The following is a 19,608-nucleotide window of genomic DNA, read 5'->3' on the forward strand; positions in this document are numbered from 1 at the left end:
CATATATTGAAAGGGAATGGAAACAATGATGAGCCTTTACATCAGTGCTTGTCCATCATCCCCTTGCTGCGACCCGATGAATATAGGGCCTGGCAGATCTTAACAGTCCTTGGAGAATATTAACTATAGGCACCAATGGAGCACACTGAGAAGCAATTTCTCTCCCAGAAGCACCAAAGCCTTTTAAGTAGTTCAGGCTTCACTGTTCACATCCAGTTGCCAAAAAGCAAATGAATTGCCTGATTTGAAAGACATTTGTTTTTCTGTTTCTTTTTTTTGGCAGTCAGGATGATCCCCTTGTTTTCCCCATAATCAGGCCCCGCAGAACTACATGCCTGTACACTGACAATGTAAAAGAAACAAAGCATGGTTTTCAGGTGACCGGTTTGCCTCAATCTGCTTGCAGACTGTCCCAAGGGGGTCTATGGAGCTGGCTCCTCTTCAGAATGTCAGTATGTGGAGGAGAACACCCTGGAATGCAGTGCCAAAAATGGCAGTTGCACCTGCAAATCTGGTTACCAAGGCAACAGATGCCAGAAAGGTACAATCTGATGATACATTTTCTTTCTTCTCTAATAACAATGCTCCGCCTTTGTTCGGCACCATATGGTCATTAATTAGTTAATCCGCCAGTGTTTCAGGAGATGGGTAAGCTTTATTATCCCCTATTTGCAGGTGAGGAAACTGAGACACATGGCAATGAAGTTATTTTACTTTGTCTTCTCAGCCTCTGCTCTTAGCTGTCTCCTTGCTAGCCTGAGCAGAAGAAAGATCGCATTGCAGAGAATCTTATCTTAAGATTAAAGCTGACCAATCGCTTCTTTGAGCTGAAGTAATCAACCAAGAGTACTAGCTTCCAGAGTTAAAGAATTGTTTTCTTTATACCTGAAGATAGATCACTCAAATAAACACAAGTCAAAGATTCTGACCATAGAGAAGTTTTCGAAAATTTAAATAGGGGTATCAGTATCATCTTTTTTTCAAATGTCTAAATATTACATAAATATTTTTTAAAAATCCATAAATATAAAAGTTTACATACAGCATAATTCCAATTATAAGTAACATATGTAGATGTGTGAATGTACATGCGCATATACGATTTGGGAAAACGTATTCTGAGATCAAGATGTTAGTAACAGCTTCTCTGGTTTGTGGCCTCATGGAAAGCTTCTCCCCAGGTATCTACCTGGCTCTCTCACTATTTCACAAAGTTTCATGTCAATTTTTCACTGAATCTTGTCAGTCCTGCCTTACTTAAAATTAACAACTTGCAAAACTCCTTGAACTTTTAAATTTTTTTCCAAAGTATGTATCATCTTCTAACATACTATTTTTTATTGTATACTCTTATATATATAGTATTTATAACATACTAGTCTTTTTATTATTATAACATACTCCAATTATTATTATGTCTAATATTTATTCCCTGTCCTTCCTGCTAGAAGTTAATCCCCACAGGGGGAAGGCTATCTGTTTGCTTTGTTCACCAAAGTATTCCCAAACTCCTAGAATAATCCTAACATTTTGGAGTTGCTCAATAAGTATTTTCTTAAATGAATACATAAATGTTCATGGTTCAGTTTTTATTCTTTATAAATTTTTCTTATATTATTATGATGCATTCTGAATTAAGCACGTGTTACTGTTTATTCAGAGGAAATTCTTACAGCATTTTTTTCTTTCATACATAGAAAGACTGAATATATAACAAATATAATTATACAATTATCAGAACTAAATGGTCAAGTGAACTTTTTGCTTTTGAAGTGATCCAAAGGGCAATCTTTTTTTTTTAATTTTTAAATGTTTATTTATTTTTGAGAAGGAGGAGAAGGGGCATAGAGAGGGGGTGAGGACAGAGGATTCAAAGCAGATTCTGTGCTAAGCAGAGAGCCCAGTGTGAGGCTCAAATTCAGGAACCGTGAGATCATGACCTGAGCTGAGACCAAGAGTGGAAGACTTAACCAACTGAGCCCATCCAGGTGCCCCCAAAGAGCGATCTTTTTAAAAATCAGGAGGAATAGTGGGGTGCCTGGGTACCTCAGCTGGTTAAGCCTCCAACTCTTGGTTTTGCTTAGGTCATGATCTCACGGTTTGTGAGTTCAAGCCCCACGTCGGGCTGTGCGCTGACAACACTGAGCTTGCTTGGGATTCTCTTTCTCTCCCTCTCTCTCTGCCCCTCCCCCCACTCACACACACACTCTCTCTCTCTCAAAATAAATAAATAGACTTAAAAAAAGATCAGGAGGAGTGACTAGGTTGAAAGGAAGCCATCATACTGTTGGATTCACTTACAGAGGTAAGCCTTGAAATTGAAGGTTGTCTTTTGCCTTCAAGTATTACACATTTCTCCTTGCATTGTCAACTTAAAATGGTCTGCAGGGATTTTCTGGAGCTGACTGAACGGGAATGAAGGCTTCCAGGTTGTCCTATGGCTATGAAGCTGGAGTATGTGAGTAGCAGTGTCCATCTAGATTTTGTGGAGAAAGGACTGTTTCTGTAGCTGCATTGTGACTTTCTAGGCTAAGGAGAAAAGAACTTAGGGAAACACAAGCCTGACATAACACAAATATATTTAACATCATCTAAGAGTAGGCCCCATGCCAATCTCTAAACCTCCTCCTGCTTTAACTGATTTATAGACCTAGAATCACCCCCCTATTCAATAACTCGCTAAAGAAGTCATGCCCTGGAAGTCAACGCATGAGGAGACAATACCATATACAGACATCTGGGTAGATTTAATTTATTCTGATAACATTTCCTTAAAGCAGCTGCTGAATATACTTTATTGGAAAATGCTTCTGAGATTCCCACTGTGAAGGAAAATGAGTTGAAAGTATATGTAAATTAGCAAAATAGAGAGGTCACCATAATCTCTGGAAAACATATTATTTTTCAATCAGATAACTTTGTCCAATTCTGATATTTTTGTCTAACCACAAAATGAAATTATGAATCAGACTGGAGCGGGTGAATGGGATCGCCATGATTGGCAGTTGAAATCAAGGCGAGAAGAGCTCTCGAAGAGTTGTGCATGATGAAAATCAGGCCTGTTGTGTTTCTTTTTCTTTTTTAAAAAAGTGAAGTAGCCCAAGTGCTCCTAGAGCCAGACATAGCTTTAAAAATCTTAACTCTAGACCTGTATCTAGATTGCCGATGAATAGTTAATTAAAGACTGCAGATTGTTTCAATGGCACTAATGAACAGTGCTCTCTACAATCAGCACCAGGCTTTATTTAGCCCATCAGCAATGACTTCTAAGAGTGGAAGAGCTGGTTTCTATGTGAATCTGTGAAATAGCGAAAAAGAGGGCGGGTGGAAGGGGAAATGACAGTATCTTTGCCTTATTTTGATTAGTTTGTAGCCTGTGGTATTTTGGATCCCAACTGCAGGCAGATCTCTAAATGTGGAGCACTCTGGTCCAGAGAGCCCACTGAGTCCATCAAAGGAGGCCTCGACAGCCCAAAGAAGGACAGATGTTTGTTACCATAGTTCCATGCTGGACGGGTTTTGAACTTTGAGCTCTGATGGGTGTCTAAAAGCAAGTCAGTTGACTTGAGAGGTGCTCGTATTGTAGCACAGGTTAGGCATGGTGGCTGAATTTCAGTCTCAAAAGGCCAGAAGATCTGGGTTCAAATCCTATTTTGCTACTTATTAGCTGTGTGACTCAAAGTAAGTCACTTTACCTCCTGGAGTTTCAGTTTCTTATGTAAAAAGGAGATAAAATTGCTTACATCACATGTAGATATTTATGGAAATGTGAGCTAATTTATGTAAAGTGCTTGGCACTGAGTAATGATCGATACATAATAGCCAGGAATGGTATGCACATCCCAGAAAATGTCACAATTCTGTTATTCAGAGATTCTTCCCAGGATGAGAAGATACTTCACAGCCCAACTTGGATGGATGCCACTTTCCACAATTGTCATGTTTAGGAAAGTTCCCAGGTTTTCCCTGTGTTAAAAGAATGCTTCCCACGAGGCTTCTAATTCCAGTAGTCCATGGTAGGACAAACGCTGGACCCTCTCACTGAGCCTTCACCGGGCCCTGTGGCATCAGCCATCCTTTTCCGGTTCAAAGGGCGCTCAACAAAGCAGCAACATGTTCCTCTTTGCCCACTTTATGCATTGCACACTTTTATAAAATACACAAATTGTAAAGCTCTGGGGTGATTTTTCTGGCTTACAAAAGAAGCAAAGACTGGGACAGGATTCAGGCAACCATTTGAGGACAGTTTCCCAAGCACGGCAACTCCTAAAGCTTCCTTTACAAATTACATCTCATTTTCAGGTTTTGTTCTGTGCAACTGCCCCCAAAGATATATATCAAAATTGCTTCCATTGTTACTGTCTGAAAAACCACATTTTCAGCAAAAAAAGGCACCTCTGTATCTGTGTTTCCAAAGTGACAAGTTTTGGCATCATGTTGATTTCTTCAGGGAATGTCTTTGGAAGTGCTATAAATCCTTGGAGGCTACTCGAATGTTCCTTTCTTTGCAGCTCAGTGATACATAGATACATTCACACACACAACACATACAGACGCATACACACGCATGAACACTTTTCTAACTCACTTAGGCAACCGAAGAAATCGGGGAGCATGTTGAGATTCCTTATAAGACTTTACTCCTTCCTTTTTCTTTATTTTTATTCTACAAACCTACTCTGCTGGCCTCTGGGGACCAGAGTGCCAGTTCTCCTGTGGACCCTGTGAGAATGGAAGTCAGTGCAACAACAACAAAAAAACCCTGAAAACTGTGACTGTCCTGGTTACACAGGAAAAGCGTGTACCACATGTGAGTCAGTGACCTAGACAGGATAACCAACAAAGTCAGGAAAGTTCTTAGCTTTATAAATGCTCTTTTTTTCCTAACTGCTCTATGAGATATTATGTTAGGGTGTATTTCAAGTATCTATTGTGGTGTAACGAACCATCCCAGTACTTTGTGGCTTAAAACAATGATTTATTCTTTCTTTTGATCCTGTGGGTTGATAAGATGATTCTCCCCCTTTCAGCTAGTAGACTGGCTGGGAACTAGGCCTGACTGGGCTTCTCAACCCGGGGACCCCATCTTTCCTATATATGGCATTTTCATAAAGTTAGCTTAGACTTTCTCAAAGCACAGCAATCTCGAGAAAACAATCCAAGTAGCAGCATCCTAAAAGTGTTAAAAAGAAGCCATAACATGTCAAAAAAAAGCCCAGCTTCAGAATCCACACGTTATTACTTCTGCCAAATTCTGTGGGTTATGCAAGTGATAAGGCCAGCCAGATCCAGGAAGAGGAGAAGAATTCTACCTTCCGATGAGTGAAGTAGCAAAATCTCACTGCAAAAGACCTGCAAGGTGGGAGATGTGGTTGCAGCCATCCTTGGAACCAACCTACCATAGTACACTATTCAAAGTTAGACTGCAAGGCGTTTTGAGAATCCACTAGCCTGGATCTATCATCCTCATCAGATTATAGACTCATAAAAAGTGCTTAGTTGCACTGAACCCACTTCAAAGAGCTAGTAGAACGACTATCCTGTTATCTTCCTTTCTGTGTGTGGTTCTTACATAACCTCTGTCACCCTGCCTGTGTTACCTTCTCCACTCCACTACATCGAAACAGAGTTTGAGAACTTGAGGGAAGCTGCGGGCTGGATGATAGCACCGATATTTTTTACATTATTACTTCAAATGCATCTGATAAGGTAGCAAGAGTCTGTTGCTTGTGATTATCTGTGATTTTATAAGGTGTGAACAATGATCTGAGTTAATTTTCAGTGCTGAGGACTTTCTGTAAACCAACAAGCAAATAAAACCAAAAACGTAAATATTAACATAAAATGTAACATGAGGATTGAATTCAGCATTTAGCTACTCATCTGATCATTCGGGGGACATGCAATACTGCCCCTAAGGATAACTCTCAAGCAAAAGTGATAGGCTAAAGTCTTTGCCTGACGATTTTTCTGGCTGTAAGCGTATAGTTTTTATTTTAGGACCGTCGTTCTGGCAACGTTGACAAGTGTTTCAAGCAGTATAAAACTTTGCTGGAACAGCAGCTGGCCATCCCTAACTTACTTTTTTGCTTAAAAAAAAAAAAAGCTTAAAGGTAAGAATTTACATATTCAGAAGGTAGTTACTAGCTATTTCCACAGTGAAGTGACATTTTCTCTTGTCTAACTCAACTTTAATGGAATAATTATTAAGCGGTTAGTGATAGAGTTTACACTGTTCCAATTGTCAGATGATATAAATAGCCTATTTGAAAACAAGTGAAGAGAAAGATAAACAGTTCATTCTTGAAAATATTAATTTTAATAGCTATATTACAACTCTTCCATTCTAGGATATCAAGCTCCCTGAGAATAGATCATGATAGTTCAGAGAAATTTTTGGTGATTAGTAATAGCATTGTAATTCTATTGGCAACCTGATAAATGAGATAATGTATTGAATTGAATAGGCAAAAATATTCACCAACTCCTAGTCCAGTTCAATTTTAGTGTTATATGGTATTATCTGATTTTACACAGGCAGACACAAACACAAATTATATAATCATCATAATAAGATATTTTGGAAAATGAGTAGAACCAAAAGATAGGACTCATTAAAAATGCTTCATGCTTACTCCACAAAGAAATGTGTGTGGCATTTAAAAAAGGGGCTTGTGTTTGAAAAAAATGCATACAACATTTTTCTAAATATCCTGTTATGGTGCTTACAGAATTTTAAAACCTAGTTACTTTGCATAATGAACTGTAAAAATACTTATAAGCTATACAAGGTAATATGTTTTCAAGGCGGGAGAGACCAAAAGCTATTTCTAAAGATATTGGCTTTGTATAAATTCCAATTTTTGGTAGTTATAAATACAAATACTTGGGGGGAAATAATTCTTTTTTTTAAAGGGTTTATTTCACTGTGTTAGAAAACTCTCTGCATTACAGTAAATTGTGTGGGTTTTTTTGTACATCCTAAACAGTGTTTGGGGGTGGGCGGTGACAGCTATGGTTTGATATATCCTGTCACAACCTTGAAAATCTGTGAAGGTTAGCCTTATGTATCAGGCCTTTTACCAAATAATCTGAGAAGGAGTCCCAGTTTCTTCTTTATCCCAGCATTATTTATAATACTAAAAGTATACAATGGAAACAACCTAAATACCCACCAAAAGGAGAATGATTAAACAAATTCCATAATGCATGAGTGGCCTATTCTGAGGCCATTAAGGTTCATATTTTAGAAGAATGTGTAATGTTGAGAGAGTTGACGTTAAAGTGACATTAAATGATGTGCACAGAGAGTGACCCAAATTTATAAGGACATATACTTATATATGTCTATGGACAAATACGGTAGAAAGGAAAACAGTTGTTACCAGTGGCCATCTCTAGACGGTGAGACTGTGAGTGACTATTTTCCTCCTTTCTACATTTTGTCTTACCCATATTTACTACTTCACCTATTTCCCCCTTTACTATCACGGGGAAAACATATCATCTTCAGACCAATCATTGACTAAATACCTAAGTAAGATGGTTGCCTGTTCTTTAAGTGTTGTCTTGTGGTGGCCTTCACTGTATCCATAACAGTGGAGATGTTTTTCCTTCAGTTTAATTAAACTTGTTGGCTTTTTTTTTTCATGTTTATTTCTGAGAGAGAGAAAGAGAGAGAACAAGTGGGGGAGGGGCAGAGAGAGAGAGAGAATCCAAGTAGGCACTGCACTGTCAGTGCAGAGCCCGATGCGGGGCTTGAACTCATGAACCGTGAGATCATGACCTGAGCTGAAGTCGGCTGCTTAACCGCCTGAGCTAACCAGGCGCCCCTTGCTGCTCTTTTGATTTAAGACTGTTTTCTCCTATTTCACATGACATGCATATTGAGCCTAGCTTGACAGCACCACTAAAACTCTCTTTTAAGAAAAAGAAAAGAAGTAATGTTTCTTTATAACTCTTCGTTTCCCTGTCTTCAGAAATCCCGTTTTCTATCCCTCAGTTGTTTTGTTACAACTTCTCTGAATTCTGCCATGTTACACAATTGGCTCCTTCACTACTAAAGGAGAGAGAATTAGAGAGAATGGGGGAGAAGACACTAGAAAGAGGATACTAACTCCAAATACAACTTATGCTTTAAACATCATATCATCAAACATCATGTCATGATTAATCATCATGAAATGATGATAATTAAACATCATTAAACATCATGAAAACCATATTGAATACAGGTGGGAACCTTCTGGAGAGGTAATCTGGTAAATGTTTTACAACTGGTCCTCTGAAATGTAAAGATCTTGGCTGATAGTACTGGCTATTCTCTACAGTGTTAAGTATCTCACCATGGTGATTGGTCAAGCAACCAATGGGATGTCAACTGGCTTGCAAAATTCCAGAAAATTTAACAGTTGGTTTCCCCAAGCTGGTAGTAACAACTCCAGCATACCACTAGCTGACAAATAGTTTTATTCTGAACACACTGAGTAATTTCTTAACCTTTACTTACTTTCTTGATACTAAGAAATGATTACTTCTCAGATGTCCATTTTACTTTGCCGTTTCTAAACAGATCACTAGTTTGGCCTTTTTGGTCAAATTAAATTAACCAACAAATAGTTCCAACCAACAAAAAATTTACTAGTTACCCAAGTCTAATTTATTTTTAGAGCAAAAATTATTTGCTTTTGCTGATTGAAGATTTAAAAAAAAAACTGTTGCATTGTTTGCAGACACAGCCTCCTTATTTTTTTTTCTCTAGAATTTATGTAGTTGGAGTATTAATTCAGATCTAGAGGAACTATTTTGTTCCCATACAGAACCTCTAAGCTATTTTCCAACTTCCAGTAACACACCTACCATAAATCAGGCCTGGTGTTTCCTTTATGACGCACTATTGTGAACAAGAAGACAGTTATCTAAGCCAAAAAAAAAAAAAAAAAAACCCGAAAAAAAACAAAACAAAACAAAAAAACCCACGTAAAACAAAACAAAACAAAAAAACTATTCCAACAATTAAAAGTATTAACCATCCCCAGACATGAAGAGGTGAGATGCAATAATATGCTTCTAACGTCTCTGAAAGTGATCTTAAATCTGATTTTTAAGTTGCTGTAAAATAAATTGTATTTAAATAATGCATCCCCCCATCCTTTCCAGCAGTGAGATGCATATCCCTTACCAATCTTGTTCTCAGCAGGCAGTCCAGCCTGATGAAGTATCAGCAAAATGTCAGCTCCCACAGAGAAGTGCAACAAAGAGTCTACACTGAAGCAGTGACAGGCCTTTCAAAAAGCTATTGTGCAAATTCAGTTTTAAGATGGGGACGTGGCTGAGGACTGATGCGTATGTCATTACCAATGCGTTCATCTCCCCATTGTCTGTGGGAGTGGAAGAGAGTTGAGGTGCAGTGATATAAAGGCATTAAGTTGAGGAGTGGCATATCTGGTCTTCAGGAGATTTAGCTTCCTCTGTTTTCAAAGAGTTAATATTCAAATTGGCTGTCACTTTTTAGTACATATCCATTGAAGGGCCCCCAAGAGCTGTTTTTCCCCCTATTCTTATCATCTTCTACAGTATCTCAGATCTTTAAAGTTAATCTTGTTATTACATTATAACTCTCAACGACCTGCTGATGCCTTCTGTGATGAAACGGAAATCCCTTAAAGAGCTTCGGGCACTAAATGACCATCATCAACCTGTCCCTAGCTCTTAGCATATTGACAATTATCACACACATTCTCCATACTTTACTCATTCCCCCAACCATCATTTGCTTTTAAGCATTAAAAAAAAATTTTTTAACATTTATTCATTTTCGAGAGAGACAGAGAGAGCAAGGGGAGAGAGAAAGGGAGACACAGAATCCAAAGCAGACTCCAGGCTCTGAGCTGTCAGTTCAGCAACATGGGCTTGAACCCAGGAGCCGTGAGATCATGACCGGAGCTAAAGTTGGACACTTAACTGACTGAGCCACCCATGTACCCTAAGCATCATGTCCTTTTAAAATGCAGTGTCATTTTATCATTGCTCTTCCCACTAATGAATTTTTCTCTCCCTCCATTTTTATTGCCTGTTGTAATTTTTCAGAGATTTTTTTCATTTTCTGGTATGTGTAAATAAAAACAAACAAAAATACTAAATCCCTTCCAGAGTATCACCCATCATATTGTATTAGAATTTTTCTCTTGCCCATTATTAAAACTATCATTCATTCAATTTTTGTATTCCCTAACTCTTGATATATAAGTAATACTCATCAAAGATTTGCTAGCACGTGCACTCTCTATCTCAAAAATAAACAGTAAAAAAAAAAAGTTTTCTAAAAAAAAAAAAGATGTATTTTTAAATATAGCCTGTGATCTTTTAAATATAGCCAAGCCACTTTAAGAAAGTAAATAAATGGCTCTGGCTCTTAGTGTCTGAATATAGAAAGAAGAGGTTCAGCTAAACAATAGTATATAATTATATGTGTGTAATAATATGTAAGTCAATGTGAAGTAAATAACAACACTATGTGGTAAATACAGGCATATGCAATATAGTGCAAATATGTTACTCAGAGCTCATGCTGAGTGCCTACTCTATGTTCACTGTGCTGTGTTTTTCATCGATTCACTCATTTAATCCTCTGAACAACTAACTGAGATTGGTACTATTGCTATACCCTTTTTATGAAGGAGAAAGCTGAATCTAGAAAAATTGAGTCACCTGTCTGAGGTCATGTAATTAGTAATTGAGGACTAGAGTATCAGTCAAGTCCATACCAACAGTACATATCTATAAGATGAGACAATAGTTATTGATATTAAATATTGTATCCAATATTTAATTTCCAAGCCAGCTACATTTCTAAGAGGTCAAGAAGTTTGATTAGGGTTGTTCTCTTTTTGGCCCCACATCTGTAGGTTACAAAAAGAGTGCCTGCCATAGCCAAAAGCATTGTTGAAATGTCAAATGCCGTACCAGCCTGTGCTCAATTCAGTGATGGAGGGAGAATGCTTTTATTTGTTTGTATGCAGCTTGTCCGACCTATTTCTACAGCCTAAGCCTCCTGCTGCACCACATCAGTAATGATAGTTCTCAGCGGGACCTTGATACTAGCCAGTGTACCTGCCTGTCCAACTGGATTGAGCCTCATGACCAGTGCTGTAAATCAGAAGCTGCCTATAGTAAGTCCTGTTCATCATCTAGCATAAATAATGACCTGAGGAATTTCCTTTGCATTCTGCAGATGCTGAGTGGCCTCAGTTCTTTTTGCTTTTATAGGACTGTCCAATCTAACTGTTTAAAATTCTTCTTGTGTGTTGGTAAATATAGCTGGCTAGCTGCCTACAGTAATCTATGATTGCATTTGCTGCTTGCTTCCCAAGCCCTGAATTGAATATCTGGCAAAGTACAAAATAAATTCTTATTTCTACGGAGTCATCCAGACGTTCTACCTTCCAACACATACTGCTTTCATATATACGTGGACTCTTTGTGCATTGTTAATTGAGCTCAAGGTTCACTGTGTTTTGAAATTTTTATCTACTTACCATCAAATATCGTTTTGACTTATTTGACATGTATTCATTCTAGTACTGTAGTTGCTTAATATATAAATATAAGGACCAACTGACATGTGGAACAATTTCTTTTCTAATTTTTTTTATACCAATGTGTCCAGACATCATTGTTTCCTTTTCAAACAAAAATCCTACAAAAGTCCATATAACATAGACTTTCCTGAGAATTTACAAGTGCTCTGAAAGTGAGAAAGATCTCAGGTTATAATACTCATTAAGCTGTAATTGTGTTATTGTTTATTGTGCATTCTGTGTACCTACCCCATTTGCTGAGTGTTTTATAGGATACAAAAAAAAAAAAAGCTAAGATGTCTTCCTGTCCTCATGGAATTCATTTAAAATGTAGTAGATGAGAAAGGTGTATAAAGCACTAATTTTAATTCTATTTTAAGTGAGGATGAGATCATAGATGTGAGAGAAGTAGGTGTAATTAATTCCATTGGGGAAATCCTTGAGGTTTCATTAAAGAGGTAAGATATTGGCCAAATCTTAAAGGATGAGCAAAAATCTGGCGCAAAGTTTATGCCAGGCAGAGTGACGTGCAGAACAGCCACCTAATGGTGTGGAATGATGGGCTTGCGTGCCATGTGTTATCGTTGGAGCATGACTAGATTTAGGTTTGGATGTGACGGGAGATAAAGGTAAAAGGAATAGAGTTGGGTTAGATGTTGAAAAGCACCAGATGACATATTAGAGGATTCAGTCCCTCTTGCGGAAGTAATGAGGAGAGTTCTAAAGGTTTTAGAGGAGGGGCGCCTGGGTGGCGCAGTCGGTTGAGCGTCCGACTTCAGCCAGGTCACGATCTCGCGGTCGGTGAGTTCGAGCCCCGCGTCAGGCTCTGGGCTGATGGCTCGGAGCCTGGAGCTTGTTTCCGATTCTGTGTCTCCCTCTCTCTTTGCCCCTCCCCCATTCATGCTCTGTCTCTCTCTGTCCCAGAAATAAATTTAAAAAAACGTTGAAAAAAAAAATAAAAAAAATAAATAAATAAAGGTTTTAGAGGAGTAAATGAACTTGATCTTAGCCATGAGGTACAGAACATCATTGCAGCCCTGCTCTGCTCAGCCTCTCTGTTGTTTCATTTTTCCTTGCTCTTGGATGAGGTTCCATAACCCAATTAAAAGTATAGTTCTCTTATCAAAACTTTAATTCCTAATCCAATTTAAACTTGTTCCCTTGCTAGCCCAGGCCTAACTCAAGCTCAGAAGTGGGCAGGAGAGAAGGGGTGGAGCCCTTCACTCCCTCCTTACCTTGCTCTTGTTCTCTACCTTCTTCTTGGAGTATTATTCTTCAAGATGCCCTCTATGGCACCAGCAGCTGCCCCGTGGTAAAGGTGCTCCTACAATTTGCCATTGGTGGCAATGTCACTCTCCAGTCTCTTATCTTCAAATGTGGGTCTGATACCAGCTCAAGAATCTCCCACTTTCCAGAAGGCACATATCAAGGTCTCAAAGTGTTTTCTCTGAAACCTCTACACTGGGCTTCAGGTGAAGGGAAAGCATCCCCATGGAGAGGGGACAAGGAAGGCAACAGTCCCTTGACAACTCCAAAGATGCTGTCCAGTGCAGTAATGAATTACGGCAAGCCAGGGCCAGACTGCCTGACCATCTATGCTTCTCCACTTAGGCTCTCTGTTACATTAGGTAAGTACTTACCTTAGTATCCTCATCTGCAGAATGGGACTAACAGGAAACTTATAAGATTCTTCAGAGTATTGAATAGGCTAATACACATTACATCTTTGGAAGGGCATTTAGCACATAGTTAAACTCAGTGAATAGGCTAACAAAACCTCTTCCTTTAAAGAAAAAAACTACCCATCTTTAAAAAGTAATCCACAGCACGTATTTTATACCCTCAATGTAACTGAAAAGCTAAGAATCATAAAACTACATTAACACTCCATTAGTGAAACCTGAGTAAATTGCCCAGATTCTGCAAATCTGGGACAATAAAAAAAAAATCCCATTTTGTATCTTGTTATCTAGTCAGTATTTTTTTTAATTATCACTATAACCCTATGGGGTAGGTACTTTTATTACCCCCACGTCCAGATGGAGAAAGTGAGGTACAGATAGGTAAAGTAATTTGTCCAAAGCCACATAGTAATGAGGGAGGTAGGATTAGAACCTAAGTGGTTTGACGCCAATGACTGATCTTAACCACTGTGTGATGCTAGCTTTCAACATATATAAAATAATATAAAGTAATAAAAATTTAAAAATATATATTGTATATCACAAGTTTCAGTAAACAGATGTGGAAAATGAAAGATGACCGAGTTTGACAATGATTTGGTATGTACAGTTTGAGACATGCTGAGCAGGACATGCATGAATAATCATTTGTTGGAAAATCAGATCCTAAGAACTCAAAGGAAGGATCAGAACTAGGAGTGTAGATGTGAGAACCATCAACATAGAGACAGGTTGGATGAAAGGACTAAGAGGAAGACAGTAAAGACAAAAGCTATGGAGACCTTGAGCAGAAATCAATAAATACCCTACATTTAGGGGGAAATACAGAATGGGAAACCAGTGAATGATATCAAGATTTACTTAGAGCAGATGTTACAAACTGGCAGCCTTAGAGCTAAATTTGACTTGCAGATGTATTTTGAATGGAAGGCAAATTCCTTTTAAAATAAGTGATTCAATATTTTTTTTAAAAAAATTGGATGGTTTGGGAACACTAGGACCATATTCCTGTGTGGGAACAAATAGCTACATTTAGTTAGCTCTCTGGGTGGGGCAGGCACTTTCCAGTTGGTCTTGGTCCCTACCACTCCCTGGTGTTCACCTGCTGAGACTCCATCCTCTTACTCCTGTTTCCTGCCTGGGCCTCAGGGACCTGTGTTTGTTACTCCTGCTTTAGAAAGGTAGAAAAAGGTGATAAAGAAATAGAAGGACTTAGAGATATAATTCCAGAAAAGGAGGACTTCCAACAAGAAAAGATTGTTGCTGTCTCATGTGCTGCTTAAAAAGAAAAAAAAAAGCAAAGAAAAATGAAGAAAAAGAAAGAAAGAAAGAAAGAAAGAAAGAAAGAAAGAAAGAAAGAAAGAAAGAAAGAAAGAAAAAGATGTAGGATTTGTGACTTGAGATCTGGTAATTAAAACAGGTACTCAGGTGCATGAGCGCACACACATGCACACACATTGAGGGGAAAGAAGATGACCCTGCAGATCAGGATTAAAGAATGAATGGAAGTGAGAAAATGAACACAGTGCCTTTAGACTGCCTTACAGAAAACTTGAGAGTGAAGGCAACAAAATTGTTAACCATTTTTGGTTAATGTTTTTTGTTCTTTTTTTTTTGCCCTATCAACAGAATGCTTAAAATCTTTTTGCCTCTCCAAGATACATTATCCCTGTTGATGAATCTTATTCAGTCTCAATCCCTCTTACCCTAGAAGGTCAGATCCAATATAATAATGATAAAGAAGGATGCAGAATCCATGAGAGTTATTAATGTTGAAATGAAATAAAAAACATACCTGGAAAGTTGCTTTCACATGAAATTTGCAAACAGTATATTTAAATGTTCTGATAGATACTTTGAGAAGTAACTTTTTGAAATCATTGAATTTTTCTATTGCCAAGTTTTAATTTATCTTTTCCTTCCTTCTCTCACACACATATGCATACATATGCCATATTTATATCATGTATTCTAAGTCACAATTCTTTTTATATTTTAACATCTCTAAAATTAGGGAGGGTCTTACAACTGATAACACAACAATACTTAGCTGCATTTGTAACTATCTAATATAGTTTATTTTCTCGGGCCACACTCAAGGAGTGTCTGTGACTATATTAGGAATAATTTCTATCTCTTGGGCCCAAAAGGAGATAGAATATGAAAGGAAAATCAGATGAAATACATGTATTAATCAATTTTCAAACAGTTTAAAGTGGCTCAATTTTAAATGCCTGATTGATCATAATAGTTATTTCCAAGAATACATAATTGCCTGCTGGCCTCAGAGACAATGGTGATGCTCAGTCTGAGATATCTGTATGTGCTTTTTTCTATAATAAAAATGACAGGTCCAAGAAACTGGAGGAATAAATCCTTCTGCTATTTTAAGATACAGTCGATCTTACTGTGTTCTTGTGCCATCATTAATCAATTGTCTGAATATAGAGAAGAAAGAGAAGGGAGCCTGCACACCACTTAATGTGCCTCACTTTAGCACAACAGCCAAGAGCTCAGACTTCCTGGATGTCTACCTTAGTGAGCATCTCCGCATAATTAATGTGTTCCGGAAGTTGAATCTGAAACTTTTCAAATCTTAAGGAAGCGGTTCTGTAGTATCATTGAAATTCCCTATGTATTCTCACAAGGATGATGTGTGTTAGCTATTAGCAGGGAATTATGTTTCATTATATTATAGAATCTGAAGTATTCCCATTGTAGATTTCACTGTATGTTGCTAAATTCTGGTTTAAATTTGAGAGAATGCAAAATGATAGTGCCAACCCGTCAATATCTGGTAGCCTTAGAAGTTCGCATTTCCAGAGAGAATGTCTATAATTTAAACTATGTGATCAAGCAGTGTGATTTACATCTCTAATAATCATATCATGATAAAAACAGCTTAATGTTTTATGCTTTACAAGGCATTTTTCACATCTATTATCTTACTCAAACTTGGAAAATTCTCCACAAGGAAACTATAATACCCACTTCAATATCACAGTATTGTTGAAATGGTAAAGAAGCCAACTCAAATTATATTTAGTCTCTTAAACTTTTACTGCCATCAATCTTGAACTATGTGTTCTTTATGATAGTTAATGCACAGTCTCAATATTATACTCTCTTGGATTTCACATACTTTTTTTCTATTGTGTTTTAGATTTTTAGAATGAAAAGTAAGACAATTCTGGTTGGAAACATATGAAAAGACTATGCATCAGATGATGAATAGTTTAGGAGTGCCATGCAAACGTTTGTAAAAGCCACCCTTTGTCAAGTGGTACGTTCCCACACACTTAGTATTCATGTATGTTATCCACCTGACAAGATAGTAAAATATCCCACTCATCTGTTCAAGGCTAATTTTTCAAATTTTAATAATTTTATTAATCCCTAGCAAGGCCTTATAAAACTTTGCAAAGAATGTTAATAACTCATTAAAAATTAATTACATGTCAGCTTTGAGGTCAAAGTGTTTGAGTGGTTTTTAGTTATCTGAATTAAAATGTATCTGCTATGAAAAGAACGCATAGTGTAAGACCCACTGCTGTCTTCACCAACCTTAAATTCTTATTTATGAAAACACATACACATAAATGTTAATGAGATGCCAATATGTATGCTGGTAAAAAAAAAAGTTAGTACAGACAGATGTCCTCAAAGAAGGCAGGTTACCTCCTGAATCTTGGGTAACATAGTTTACCACCCGGAGGACCAATCAGAGGCATGTCAGTCATGATGAAGTCTTTACTGTCCAAAATTGGTATGTTGCTTTCCTGGGGTGTAACCATGAAATTTAGCTCAGCAAGAGCTTGGAAATAAGAAGATAAATTTAAAAAAAATATATTTTCTAAATGGAGGATAGAAGAATTTGGAGAACTGTGAGGTCATAGAAAAGAGAGAAAGGAAATAGAAGAAAGGTCTAGAGGAGTCTGGTTCTTACATGATTCTGATTTCAATGTGTTCATAGAGCAGCAAAATATGAATGATAAATGTGGAAGGAAACAAAAAAACAGCATTAAAATGGTTTAATTCAAAGCTGTTTATTCAAATCATTAGTGTGTTTCTAATTGGGGCTTCTGGCAAATTATACATCACTTTCCTTATCTTTCAAGTTGGAATAACAATAATATCTATGTTGATAGATTGTTGTGAGCTTACCATATTTAAACAGCTACACAGGTTTTCACATGATAGATCCTCAATAATTAGTAACTCTTATTACGACAATTAATTTTTTAAATATTCAGACATCACTTTCCAAGAACGTTAAGTTTTAAAAAAAGATAATCTGGTGACCTGTGCTTTATTATTTAGGATGAATGTGCAAATTCCTGTAGTTAATTTCACTACCAATTTGGGGAAAATTATAGTTTCTGTGTCTTTCAAAAGATATATTTCTCTCATTCTAAGTGTTATAACTCAATCCCCGAAGGGTTACCGGTTTCCTTTCTTTGTAAAAAATGCTTGAGGGAAATTATATTTCTTCTTGGAATTCTGTAACTTAAATGAAGGAGTCTGCCAGTCAGCATCGCCAGTTTTCCCTGGGTCCTGGCATACGGAACATGAATTGGTTTCCAAGACAAAGCATTCAATAATCTGTATGCAAAGTAGTATTTTTACATAGCTCTGAATGTCATATCCAAATGTAAAGCTGCCTGTTGCCTCAAGTGTGAAATTCACTCTGATTTAAATTTTGTGTTTCTTTGCTACTAGTGATGCTGGTATTTGCGGACAGGGCCATAGAAACACATGTGACTGTGGTTAAAAGTAGTAATAACTGTGACTTCTCCCACTATTGCCTCTGTCTCCACAAGGAGAGCTTCAGTTTCAAGCTACCCCTGGGCCAAAACAGTAAATCTGTAGGGCTCAAGGGAACAGAATTTTTTTTTGCCTTGATATTTTACAGTATCTTCCAAGTTGTAGACTATGTTATGATCGTCAATATGTTGTGATCACCAGTGTTTTTAGAAAGGCGTGTTTAAAAGGATATGGTTTCTTTCATCATTTGAATTCAAACAATGGAATAGATTGAATACTTGGTTATTTTCAGATTTCTTTGCCCAGGAAGAGTCTGCTCAGCAATTAGATTTTGGTTTTTAGGTAGAAAGAATATTAGGATGTTTGTCTTTGCTCACTTACAAAAGAGCATCCCGGGACCAATGTCCCAGTTGGTACCTGTTCATGATAATTTAAAGATAGCAGCCATTTTTTGGAATGCATTTCATCTTGAGCTTTTAAGGTTGATTTTGGTTCAGAGTGCCAATTGAGGATGAAAAGGTTACTAGGGAGTTTGCCTATTCATAATGTACCTCACTTTCCATCTGGATCCCATCGCCCCCTGCCTGGATCACTTTTAATCCTCCCACGGCTTTCCTGTAACGAAGCTGTTCCTTTGAACCACCTTTCTAATGTGGAGGGGCGATGACAAGAAACTACTGTTGCTGTGTCTAGACTCAGATTTCCCATCTAGGGAACGCACCATACCAAAAATCTGGGTTTTTCAAGTATTAATTGTAGTAGTTGTATGAAGTACTGAGAAATGCACCTCACATGAGATAGCAAAATTGATAATAATGGCTGTCATCTATGTCCAAAAAGGAATGTAAAAACTACCTTTTATTTAGAGAAGTAACTTGTTCACCATAATATCAGCCAGGATTGTGTAGCTATTGGTGTGTAGGCACATTGCCTTACAACTTAAGGTCATAAAACAATAACTATTATCTGTCATGAGCCCATGGGTAGACTGGGCAGTTGTCCTAGTCTGGGCCAGACTTAGCTGGACTCTCTCATGTATCTGTGGTCAATTGTCAGGTCAGCTATGGCTGGCTGGTCCAAGGTGGCCTCTTAAGACTTGCCTCAGAGCGGGCACACCATCACTTCTGCTACAGTCTACTGGCCGAAGCAAGTCATAAGGCCAGACAAGATGCAAGGGGTGGAGAAATGAACTCTACTACTTGAAGAGAGGAACTGAGTGTCACATTGCAAAGGGCAGGGGTACAGAGCTGGAAAGAGCACTGGGACAGCTTTACAATTAATCGCAATTGCTTTCTCAGATTATGAGGAACAATATTAATAGCCCCTCATATACTGACCTAAACCAACTCTTTGACATGGTGCACTCCATAGGCCAAAAAAGAGAGGTCAGGTTTTGAATTCTCTCTAGCCCTTACCGAAGTTAGCATTTGAGAAAAATAACTAGATTGTTCCATGTTGTTATCTTGCACCAGTTAATACATTTCTACATCAGTTATATAGACCTAATTTCTCTATTTAATGGAGTCTTGATTTTTAAAATAGCCTGTTCTGAAAGTGTTTCTTCATGTTTTTCTTTTTCTTTT

General features: G+C 37.6%; 1 protein-coding gene across 1 annotated transcript in view; it reads left to right on the top strand.

The window, feature by feature from the left end:
* Positions 1-411: 411 nt before the first annotated feature.
* LOC131512134 (multiple epidermal growth factor-like domains protein 6) overlaps positions 412-19,608 on the top strand; it is a 68,257-nt gene continuing 49,060 nt past the window's right edge. The window contains exon 1 of the mRNA XM_058730433.1: positions 412-541. The gene's annotated coding sequence lies outside the window, so the exon portion shown is untranslated. The remainder of the gene's footprint in view (positions 542-19,608) is intronic.

This window comes from Neofelis nebulosa, chromosome 5 (assembly GCF_028018385.1).
Source record: "Neofelis nebulosa isolate mNeoNeb1 chromosome 5, mNeoNeb1.pri, whole genome shotgun sequence".
Lineage (NCBI taxonomy): Eukaryota > Metazoa > Chordata > Mammalia > Carnivora > Felidae > Neofelis > Neofelis nebulosa.